This window comes from Haliotis asinina, chromosome 16 (genome assembly GCF_037392515.1).
Source record: "Haliotis asinina isolate JCU_RB_2024 chromosome 16, JCU_Hal_asi_v2, whole genome shotgun sequence".
In the NCBI taxonomy this organism is placed as follows: domain Eukaryota; kingdom Metazoa; phylum Mollusca; class Gastropoda; order Lepetellida; family Haliotidae; genus Haliotis; species Haliotis asinina.
Window position 1 is genome coordinate 8,685,238 of NC_090295.1, and position 12,217 is coordinate 8,697,454.

Here is a 12,217-nt window from a genome sequence, read left to right on the forward strand (position 1 = left end):
TACTTGTGTTTCTTTATGTTAAGGACACACTGTTCTAGCGGAGTACCGTTGTGATAAGATCCAGTTTTTATTGCATATGTTCTAATTATTTTTACACCACCAGGTATATATGCTGTAGTTTGGATACATATCTGCGAAGAACATGAAGTGGTAAACATAATGGATCCTATTAAACTACTGTTTAATTCACGGTAACTGTAACTGTAACATTTCGCTTGTTTTCACTTTCCTCTAGTGAAAATGAGATTCTTATAAATTTGAAAATCAAACCTTTGATAAGGACCTGGTCCCGTATCCCCATTATCTACGCCACTCGTGATGAAAAGACAAAACAACAAACCAACAAATGTGTTTCAAGATTTTCACAGTTCTTTTCCAAGAATTCACACACTTAATTTTGATAAAAGTACTCTTTAGGGATTATTAGGTAACTGTTGTTTTTTGGTGCGTATGTAGCATTATCTATTCTTCATACATTAAGATAAAGAGTGAAAAAAACATGATACCTCCTGCTGTAGGTAAATGCGTTTACTCACAAAGTCACTCACCCATTCTCCCATGAACTCATGATCTCATTCATGAACTCACGAAAGCATACAACGTGAAAATATTATACCTGATACAACCTTCCTTGCGTTGGGAGTGAACGGAACAAAGCAAATTCTGTATCATGTTACATGGTACAAACATTAGACTACAGTTTTTAATCCAGTTGGTTAGCGCTGTCAATCTGACAGAAGTAGGCACTCCTTAATTATTACACGTCATTCTATATCACTTCAAGTTATTATTTCAATATCATTATCCCACGGTATTTGGAATATGATACAATTGTCTCCGATGAATCCACTGTGGTGAAACCAACGAGTGAGTGAGTTGCTTTTAGCAATATTCCAGCATGATCACAGAGGGAGACACCAGAAATAGACTTCACTTATTGTACCCATGTGGGGAATGGAACCAGAGTCTTCAGCGTGACAAGCGAACACTTAAACCACTAGGCTACCCCCATCGCCCCGTGAAACCAACGAACTTGGTGCCTATAGGCCGCGAGACATAATTAGAGATAATTCGATAATTGAAGCTATGATAACAGATTCGGGGTTGCCTGAAGGACGGGTGTTGAGAGTTTGTGGATCCTGTGCAGGTGAAGGCCTATAACTCTGCAGGTATTATGTATAAGATGTCAACGTCAGAGCACATGCAGCCCTGAAATAGAGGCTACGAGGTACGAGGCTGAGATTAGAAAAGATACGAATGGGATATTGAGTTCATGAAATCGTTGTGTCAGAGCCTTCACCAGATGTGACTTTTTTTACCACTGAACATGAAAATTTGATCGTCAATGGTGTTTCCGAACTGAAGACAATATCCGTGCCGAGATATCTGTAAGCTCTTCAATTCTGTTCAACACCTTTTGTGGACACAGATGCGCCATGCCCATCAAACACAATGATGCAATCGTTTCCAAAGTGTCTATTGACTTGTCAGATACCAATCATTAACATCACACTGTGTTCTGTTTTGGGTCCATATCACTTTTCTCAGCAAGTATCCGAAATCAACGACGTTCAGCAGGAACTTCATTATTAGGATAAAAGTAGTCATCTGTTTTCATGAGGCACAGGGTGTGATGAAAAAGCTAACTGGTATTGGCAGGTATAAACTGTTTCTGTGTTTTGATTGAGTTGTTCATGACAAAAATATAATTTGTAAAACTAATGAATAATTTTTCTCTGATGATACATCTATTTATCCTAAATGGCATCCCTATCCTTCGACTCTAGATAAACGTTAGCCAAACCCACTCAAACGCATCCATTCATCGTGCAAATGACACTTGTGCCAAATAAGTTTTGGCACATGCGATCGATCACGTGATCATTGCATCAAAGTTTTCTTCATTTACACGTGTTTTCATTTGCCTCAAGAATTGAAAAAAACACTTTTAAACCACAGTTAAACGGTACTTTAAATGCCATGATTGTCAAATGTGCAACGTGAACGTTGGCATGTTGCAAGTGGGAAGATCAGCTATTGACATCACACGAGCGATGGGATGCAGCCGTCGTACTGCGTATGATGTCATCTACAACAAATAGGCCAGGTCAAGGTCAGGTCGCCCACGTGTGACGTCACGAGCAGAAGACCATCAAATCGTCCGACATCACCTATGTGACAGATTTCTTCCGGCTACACGAACCAGGGCTAAGATGTATAGAGGTTAACTGTCCTCACAGACCATTCCCGACGTCCATATCGTGGGCCAATACTGACCTCGTTTCATCAACGTTAACGTCTGCTGTGGGCCCAACAACACCTCTGATGGACCCAGAGAGGCTGGAATCGAGTTGTCTTTAGTGATGAATCCAGGTTTACCCTCACATTCGCGGACATGATTCTGGAGACGACGTCATGAACGGTATGCCCAATGTTGTGTACAGGAAGTCGACAGATTTCGGGGCGTAAGTTGCATGGTGTGGGGTGCTTTCTGTAAGAACAACTGTTCCCGACTTCTGGTCATCCGTGAAAACCTCACAGCTGCTGCTTACCACGACTAGGTGCTCACCCTTGATCTCGTTCCTTTCATGGTGGCTCATGGCCCAAGTCTAAAGTTCCAGCATTATAATGCTTGGCCGCATACCACGATGTTGATTTCATTGAAAACGCTGGAATCAACGTTCTGGACTGACCACCGAGGTCCCCTGACCTTAATCCAATAGAGCTCGTTTGGGATGCACTTGGGAGAAAGCCTCGTGGTCTTAGGAACCAACCTGAGAATTTGCAGGAACTTGGCGCAGAATCCTCAACCACGTGTTCAAAAGCATCAGGCAGTCGATGAGGAAACGGTGTTTGGCAGTGACAAATGCACGGGGCGGCCATACACAATGTTGAACTGAGAAATTTCGAAATTCATTGCAGAATTATCATAGGAAATAACCTCATTATACGATGAACACAATAGCAAGTGTGATATGTAACAAATATCAAATGCACGCGCTATAGAGTTGCCTCCCTCTAGTTAATGGCGATGTGGTGGCACAGGGATCGAATGTTCAAGAATCTGTAACTGTATATATAAGGGTGGATGTTGTGTTGACGACACACACACACATGGACTTACACTTGGAGTAATACTGGAGTTGTGTCATCATTCGGCCAACCTACATCTGTCTGCCTCTTTGGCAACACTTGACCTACATTCAAGACCACTCGCTGTGAAACATTTAGTAGAACTCTTTCTCATTGAAAACCAAGACTTTCGTGAGTTGATATTATATTTGTGACCCATTAGTACTAGAAGCCCCCACACTGTATCTTGCTCTTTGATCAATGCCTGTTATTGAATATTTTAGACCTATCAGAGTTATATTTTGCTGGTTCGTTATACCTTTTGTCACGGCAACTTTGTAACCGCAATAGCATGATACAACACTCTTTTGGATCCATCGAGAAATAAAACTTGTCCGTGGAAGACGCAGGTTGAAATGTGGATATGCTTCAAAACTATCTTGAAGAGAAAGGATGAAAGCATGGCTAGAAGTGTCGTGAGAAGCATTTCTCACCAACCATCAAATCAAATTGGTTCATCAAACTAATAACTTTATAAAAGGGTTACAGTAATTGCTTCAGTGAATGGTCGTACCTGAGGCTTTCTCAAGTCATTTTGTGTAGCTAAATATGCATTCCTTACCAACCAAGTAAGCTACACTTGGGAATAGAAGCTGTTCAACTTATTTGCTAACTGTTTATGTTAAACTGTTTGCTGACAAAACGTCAAACACTTGATCAAAGTGTTGAAGACGATGGTTAATGAGCAATTTTGATAGAAAAGTGCAAGTGGCAGTTTACCGCCACGGGGAATTGTTTCAGCTATTCGTGGGGTTTTGTATAATATTTGTTGGTTGTGTATCAATGCTTTTATAATGTTCCCCGACTTGCCAGTCGTGATCTCCCCAGAAAGAGATGGTTGTGGTTTGGGGACTCCTTTCACGAAGCAACCTTTACTACCTTAACTCCCATTCTTTTCCAGTGCACCTTAACGACTTACGATCATCTTAGTGCTTTGTAAAGGGCCCTGGTCTTGATCCTTCAGCTCCTGAACTATTCGGCCTTGTTTGTAGCGCGTGTATTTGGTCCTCGAGTTTAGGATGACATCGTTTGCGAGTGTGGTGTCGATGTCTCCTGTTACGTTAAGGTTCCGAATGTCAGTGTATTTTCTAAGTTCTCGATAACTAAATCATGTGATCACTCTCAACCCGTATGGGTTGGCTGGAAGAGTGATGGAGGACTCGGGGTACATGTCAAAGAACAAATGTGGTGCCATAAAGGGAAGATGTGGTTTGTGGAATCCCTGGGCGATGGAGAAAGGACGCTGTCAGCATCTAGCCTCGAGGGCTACTTTTCTGATCATGTTAATGGCATCATTCAATTTGACATTCTGTCTTGGCGTCTTGAAGGAGGGTGTTGTTCTTCAGAATATCCATCGCTCTATTCAACCCGGTAACGTTTCTTTGCATAAATCGCCTGAAGTAGAAAAATGAACCTGAGAATAACGACCTCTAAATAATAGCGGGATAAACCTGACAAGAAAAAAATCTAAGTATCATCGAGCCTGTGAACTTAGCAGTAGATTTTTATCAGTAATATATCTAGTCTGGAGTGGTCTGGCATGACCTTGACCTGTCGTGACCAGGTGTATTGCTGGGGACGAGACATGACTATCTCGTACAGCTTTCCACACACTCTTAGACTCGTTTAACAAAAATGGATTACTTTTAACTTGCATTGTATCCAAAATCACCTTATGATTTAGAAACTTTATGCAGCTAAACTATTTTTATCAGTTTATGAAAAGCACTTAATATACATGTCAAAATTCATTTTAATCACAAAAGATCTTTGTATTTTTAGAGTAAACCATGGGGCTCCAACCATATTGTGAGCATGTGCTATGAATTACTTTTTTGTGAAACAGCACATTTCAGAATATTTGCGTTGTTTATTGGAACGTTATGGTCAAGTTACTCATGTGCTATTTTGTACGTCAGTTTATACTATCTACAATGGGAATGAAGAGCCTACACAATTAAATGTCATGTCACACATACAATAAACATAAACTAAAATCTTCACACTGGAGAACAAAAATGGCTTCACTATTATCGATGAATTACAAAACTAACTTCTTCATCATTTCGAGGGATAAGCTTCCGAGGTGTGGTAGTTAGAGCATCTGCACAAAGTCGTTAAAATATGGTACTTGTTGGACCCTGCCTGGCGCTCGGCATTAATAGGTACAACCAGGTCAGGTCGGCTCGGAGTCAGTATAATGTGTCTGAGCGGGGTATTCATGCTTAATTGAGGCAGGGTCTCAGTGAGCCAACACTATAAAACCAACTTAGCAAGTTCAAGCAGTCACACATACAGCATGCAGGTCGTCATGTGAACGTCGTTGACACCCATTTCAGGCCAACACATCCTTCGGAATAGCTCAGCATAATCTTTACACAGCTCTTATGGTGTTGCTCATATGTCATCCTTTATGATTTAGCTGTCATTAATGGATACCAACATCTTCAGAAAATCTGGCACAGTAGAACAGCGAGTGTGTTTAGTGTTACGCTGCTTTTAACAATATTCCAGTAATATCAGGGCGGAGGACACCAGAAATGGGCTTCACACATTGTATCCATGCAGGGACTCAAACCCGTTTTAACCACTACACTACCCCACTGCCCCGGCACACTAGAATAATACAAGACCAGGTGATGTGTCTTGTTTAATTCTATGATGGCATTCTCAGCTAGTTGAAAAATGAGTGAGTGAGTGAGTGAGTGAGTGAGTGACGCCACGTCATGGTGACTATATTTGGACCGAAAATACTAACATTTCAAAACTGGTGCTTCATGCGAATGCAATGGAATCATAAGTAGATTCCAATCACGTTGTCAGCAATCATGTACGCACTGAAGATGTGGGCCCGCTTCACAAAGGTCTTGTAAGCCTACGATATCGTAACATTTCTCGTAGAATTCGTACTCTTTCTATTACAGTATAGTAGGTACGTGTGTGAGTGAGTGGGCGAGCTTACTCTTACGCAGCACTCAGCAATATTTCAGCTATATGGCAGCGGTCTATAAATAAACGTCTAGAAACCCCTGTGATCAACAACATAAGCATCGATAAGCGCAAATGGGAACCGATGACATGTGTCAACCAAGTCAGCGAACCTGACCACATGATCCCGTTAGTCGCCTCTTTAGTACAGGAAGTACGAATGCTACGAGTACAGGTATGAATTTCTAAGGTTTATGAGAGCTTTGTGAAACGGGAGCCTTCATTAGAAAATGGGCTCAAAGCGATCGTAACGCTAAGGTGATCGTAACTACGACTATAGTGGAGCTACGATCGCGTTGTGAAATTTTGTCCAAAGTGACTGGGTGGTCAGTCTCGGTCACTGAGTTCATTGCATGTCTTTTAACCCGGCGCTGCTCGTAAAACCCATCCCTGGTCCAACCCAGACTTATCAACGAATAACGTTGACTGCCCTTTGGCCTGGTTATATCAAAGAAGTATACAGTTATCAGAGTTTGAATACTGGCATCATTTCTGCTTGATATGACATGCAATATTAAAGCCATATGGCGGTTGTCTATAAAAGGAATTGAGTCAAAATCAGACAATCCAGCATGTGTCACTGAAGGCGGAAGACGAATGCTAACCAGGATCCTGACAAGTCATCAGTAACAGTGACAGTGGCAGTGACTGTGGCATTTGATTACTCCTCATCTTAGATTTCATCTAGCTCCACCTACATTCCAACGTATATTGCTTTGAACATGTAAAATGCAAGGTAAATGTCCTTGATAGACTTATCCGGACATTTTTCCATGCGAACCAATTTCTCGCGAACGTTATCATAGGATAAAATAGGATAAAACACGTCTGTGTGTATTTTGACAATAAGGTGAGCTCATGAACCTGCTGAGTCAATATCTATGGCATCACATCACAGCCATATTTGTCACCGTCAGTACTGTGGATTAACACCACCAAAGATGATGATGGATGCACCAGCATCTGTACCCAGAGATGGGGAAGATTAACACCATGGTTGTAACTCAATGTGTTACTGAAATACTTAAATCTGTGTCACTAAATTGTTCTGTGGAAGAGAAGGTACAAAGTGCTGACTCGACAGATGATAACCAGCACGCGTCCCTTTTATATAACAAGAAGGGAAATCGATAACTAAGTCATATATCATTGCCACTTCCCACTCTCAACAGTACCCTACATCAATAGATGCACAATGTTCTATATTGTTCTTTTGTCAGATCAATAGCATGGATATTTAAGTGCCCAAACTCTAATATATAATGTGTTAATGCTTTCATATCAAACTTGATACGAGTATACTTGAAGTTGCATATGCTTGTATCAAATGTGTTTTAACATTTTCAAGTTTGCTTTATTGCAACTGCACGGCAATGTCCCACTCCAGTTCTTTCTACCCTACATGTGGCACCATTGAGGACTGCTTTTGTTGAACACATCCCCGGCAGCCTGTGCTAGTCAAAGGAGCGGTGAATCGAGTACCAAGGCTATGACAAGTGACGGGGACTGTGCGAAACCTGTGCTAGTCAAAGGAGCGATGAATCAAGTACCAACGGGGACTGAGCGAAACCTGTGCTAGTCAAAGGAGCGATGAATCAAGTACCAAGGCTGTGACAAGTGACGGGGACTGTGCGAAACCTGTGCTAGTTAAAGGAGCGATGAATCAAGTACCAAGGCTGTGACAAGTGACGGGGACTGTGCGAAACCTGTGCTAGTTAAAGGAGCGATGAATCAAGTATCAATGCTGTGACAAGTGACGGGGACTGAGCGAAACCTGTGCTAGTCAAAGGAGCGATGAATCAAGTACCAAGGCTGTGACAAGTGACGGGGACTGTGCGAAACCTGTGCTAGTTAAAGGAGCGATGAATCAAGTACCAAGGCTGTGACAAGTGACGGGGACTGTGCGAAACCTGTGCTAGTTAAAGGAGCGATGAATCAAGTACCAAGGCTGTGACAAGTGACGGGGACTGTGCGAAACCTGTGCTAGTTAAAGGAGCGATGAATCAAGTACCAAGGCTGTGACAACTGACGGAGGCTGTGCGAAACCTGTGCTAGTTAAAGGAGCGATGAATCAAGTACCAAGGCTGTCACTGGTGAGGGGACTGTGCGGAACCGGCCTTGTGCCAGAACCCAACCCGTCGTCCGGCTTCAAGGGTCAACACTAACGTCCAAAACTGATAAAGTCTCTTATTTCTCAGATAAATATATTAAACACTGAACTGGGATGGAATCAAACAGTTACGACCAAAGCACTGTCTTTATACTGTTCTGAAACCTAGTTCATTCAAAATTAGGGGGTGACAAAAATATACTGAACAAAAAAACGAAACTTCACACATGGCCTTAAGTGATGCTCCTATTCACGTGAAAGGAGTCGTTAAACAATTTCAAGCGAAGCGTCATTCATGATAAAACAATGTACATGGCGTAATAAAGCAATTATGGTAAAAACATTATCAATTGTTTTGAGTCAAGATCGAGTGTCCTGTCGTCATGATGGGCCCATCCCGTTTTGGTGTTCATTTTGAACGGCCTTATGATTCGTTCAAATACATCGATGAATCACATGATGTTGCTATTTCGAAAGTAGATTTATGCCAAGAACGGAATATCCAAAACGTCTGCAATAAACAACTCATAATTGTCAGTTAACTTTGTTACACAGGAAAGTGAAATTACATGCAATATTGAAAATATCCATGGTTACCGAGTGAAAGCATTCGGTAATCGGTAACAGCTGTTTGAAATCTGGACCCACGTCAATTACGGCTGTCAATATAATTGAACCGTCTGCCTGTCATGAAAGTCAATTGACCTCTGAACATACTACAAAGTGATCGTAGCTGTGACTGTCTGAACTGTGGACTCCACAGTCAGCCTTGCGCTAGTCCGTCTCACAGTCGCGGAACCACATTATTTCCAATACTACCAAGACCTCTGTGTAGTGCTAAAGTCGAATTACCGATGAAATAACATAGGGGTTGATAATGTATAAAAACATTTTTTATAGATGCTACGACACCCAAGACTTTCACTGCTTCGAGTTCTGACGTAGGAAATGCTGTGACAATATACCGTTTTTTCATTGTGTTTTCCCTCCTGATCTATATCATGTCATTTCGTACTGTACTTGGAATTTAAACAAACGATGCTTTTCTAAACTAAAAAGCAAAGCAAAATATGTGCCAGTTAATAGCATTTCATCAGAAACCATAGTATTTTCAGTGAGGTGAACATGGCCACGTGTAAGCAAGTTGTCACAGTGCACATTGAGTCAGGAACCATTATAACACTACGACTCAAGGTTGATTGATGTTCGGCCTTTTATTCACTGAACTTCCATCAGGCTCAGGAGACCAGCCCATATGACAGACTGATGCGTTGTGTGGTCGTGGTCAGTCAAGGTCCATGTAGGCCAGGTGTTGGAGAGCTTCTGTCAGTCTATGTGAGCTTCTCTGCCATATGGGTCTGGGCTCCCAGCTTTTAACTTGGGTGGCTGGCTGTCCTTTGCCCTTGTTTACGACTCATGGTTCCCATTGTAAAACTTACATGGGTACCTAGCCTTTGAAGTATGTTGTTAACCGCACATGTTTACAAGGCACCCTTTGGAACTACAAGTGATATGTACTATCATGAGTCGTAAATAGGCCTGATATCTCGGTCAGCCAGCCAAGCCATTACACACATTTGTTAATATACAATTTACCAATCAATGTCAATTAATTACAATGAAAAACCATTCATTAAATTATACAAAACACGGTAGGACTGAACACAGTGGGAGTCACTGTGTTATACCATACCGGAAGCCAGAAATCGAACTGCCATCGAAGCCAGTCTAGATCTCTGATGTCCCTTAGGCTCCTTTTCAGTGTATACGGGTTAGTGTTCTACTATCAAAATTATACATACTCTTTATTTTTTTTAATTTACGATTCAAAATATTTAGGACATTTATCGGAGTCAATCAGTGTTGATATCATATTATTGAACGTTTTGAAAGTACATCACCATTTGCAAGTTCTTACAACCATCGCTATTTGGAATGTAGTCGCTCTTGAAAGATGATTGGTGTATGGCATGTAATTTGCATGTATACGATTTTCATTTTAAAACAAACTAGAAAAAACACTAGCAAATGTGTAATGCAAGATGAGTGTCAAAATTAATGTTCTAAGTGATTTCTCGACCTTCTTGAAAAAAACGTCAAAATCAAGAATGGGACACAATGCACGTGTATGGGGCTAGTGCGTTGTGTCTGGGTTGTTCAGTTTAACCTGATCAAGTGAACACTAATGCATTGCGTTCCGTGTAACAACTGGTTGGGTCTATTATTGTGAAGGGTGCGCCTTTGACAGCTGATTGTCAACAAGGTCGACGTTTGACATCGGAGTGTCTAGAAATCGTCATCAATGTCTTAAACTTTCTTTAAACAATTTGCTTCAGATGGTTTCATGTTTCCTATTCGGACTTTTAGGCAGCGAGCAGCAACAGTGAATCAGATTCTGAAAGCACTTTACGAATTAAAGTTAGTAAACCAAACTATATAGCATCTGAATGTAAAAACAATTCAGTTAAAATGTGAAATGATTTGGGTTATTTTCCGAAGAGTTGTTTTCCAGGACAAGTTGTGTAACGAATTCATGCATGCATGTTTCGCACGAACGCAACAACATTCTCTGCTCCTCCCATAATTAATGAAGTTAACTCGACCAGCCGTTTGTGCCGTTTGACCTCGCGGGTCATGCATATGCAGAGTAGCTAAAGTCAAGTGAACTGGAGCACAGTTCAAACTGAGCTTTAAACCTCAGGCATGGTTTTCGTGAATGTGTACATGCAGTGGCATTACATGAGAGTTCTCCTTCATGCCCAAAGACATCAGGGGCCACACGAACAGAGCGTCTGCACACTCCATGATGTCTACGTGTTGGAGTACAGTTGGTGTACAGTTGGTGTACATATTGTGCTACCCATCGAAGGTTTAAACTCTCAAGTGTAAATGTAGCCACGTCCTTCAGTCAACTCAGAGCAAACAGGCGAATTCTTAACATACCTCAACACCAACACGCACCTGTTCACGTGCATGATAATTGCACGTGCTTTTCGGCAACTTTATGCATGATCTCACGCATTGCATCCGCATAAGGTTGGCAACTGGTTGCCGAAGTTAGAGGTGTAATTCATCTTCGATATAACAACATATATATACATCACATATAGTGAATACTTAATGAGTGAGTGAGTTTAGTTTTACGCCGCACTCAGCAATATTCCAGCTATATGGCGGCGGTCTGGAAATAATCGAGTCTGGACCAGGCAATCCAGTGATCAACAACATGAGCATCGATCTGCGCAATTGGGAACCGAACACATGTGTCATCCAAGTCAGCGAGTCTGACCACCTGATCCCGTTAGTTGCCTCTTACGACAAGCTGAGTCGCCTTTTATGGCAAACATGGGTTGCTGAAGGCCTATTCTACCCCGGGACCTTCATGGGTCGAATACTTTATGGGAATCTAAACTGAAAAGACTTCAATTCACATGGTCGGTGAACTCCAACGGTTGGAGTTGTTTGTGCCAGTAATGCTGTTATGACCCCTGACACGTGACATTGAAAAGGCTTCGTGAGGCGAAACGTCCAAAAATTGAGTAGGAAGATAATTTTTAATTCAATTCTTGTTTGAATGGACTTTCACAGTGAGTGAGAGAATGAGTGAGTTTAGTTTCACGCCGTCTTTAGCAATATTCCATGACTAGGGACATTAGAAATGGACTTCACACATTGTACCCATGTGGGGACTGGGGAATTGAACCCAGGCCTTCGGCGTGACGAGCGAACACTATAACCAATAGACTACCACACAGCCCCTCACATCCCTCAGTGTCTGTCAACAGCTATGCTCCATCAACATTCTGAAAACCGACAATAAATGATATCATTTGGAACTAAGCATACATGTTGCTTTATGCCGCAATCTGCAATATTCCAGCTATATGGCGGAGGTATGTAAATAATCGAGTCTGGACCAGACAATCCAGTGATCAACAATTTACAGCAATATTTCGAATTTGGCATTTAAGCGTACACCTGGACCAT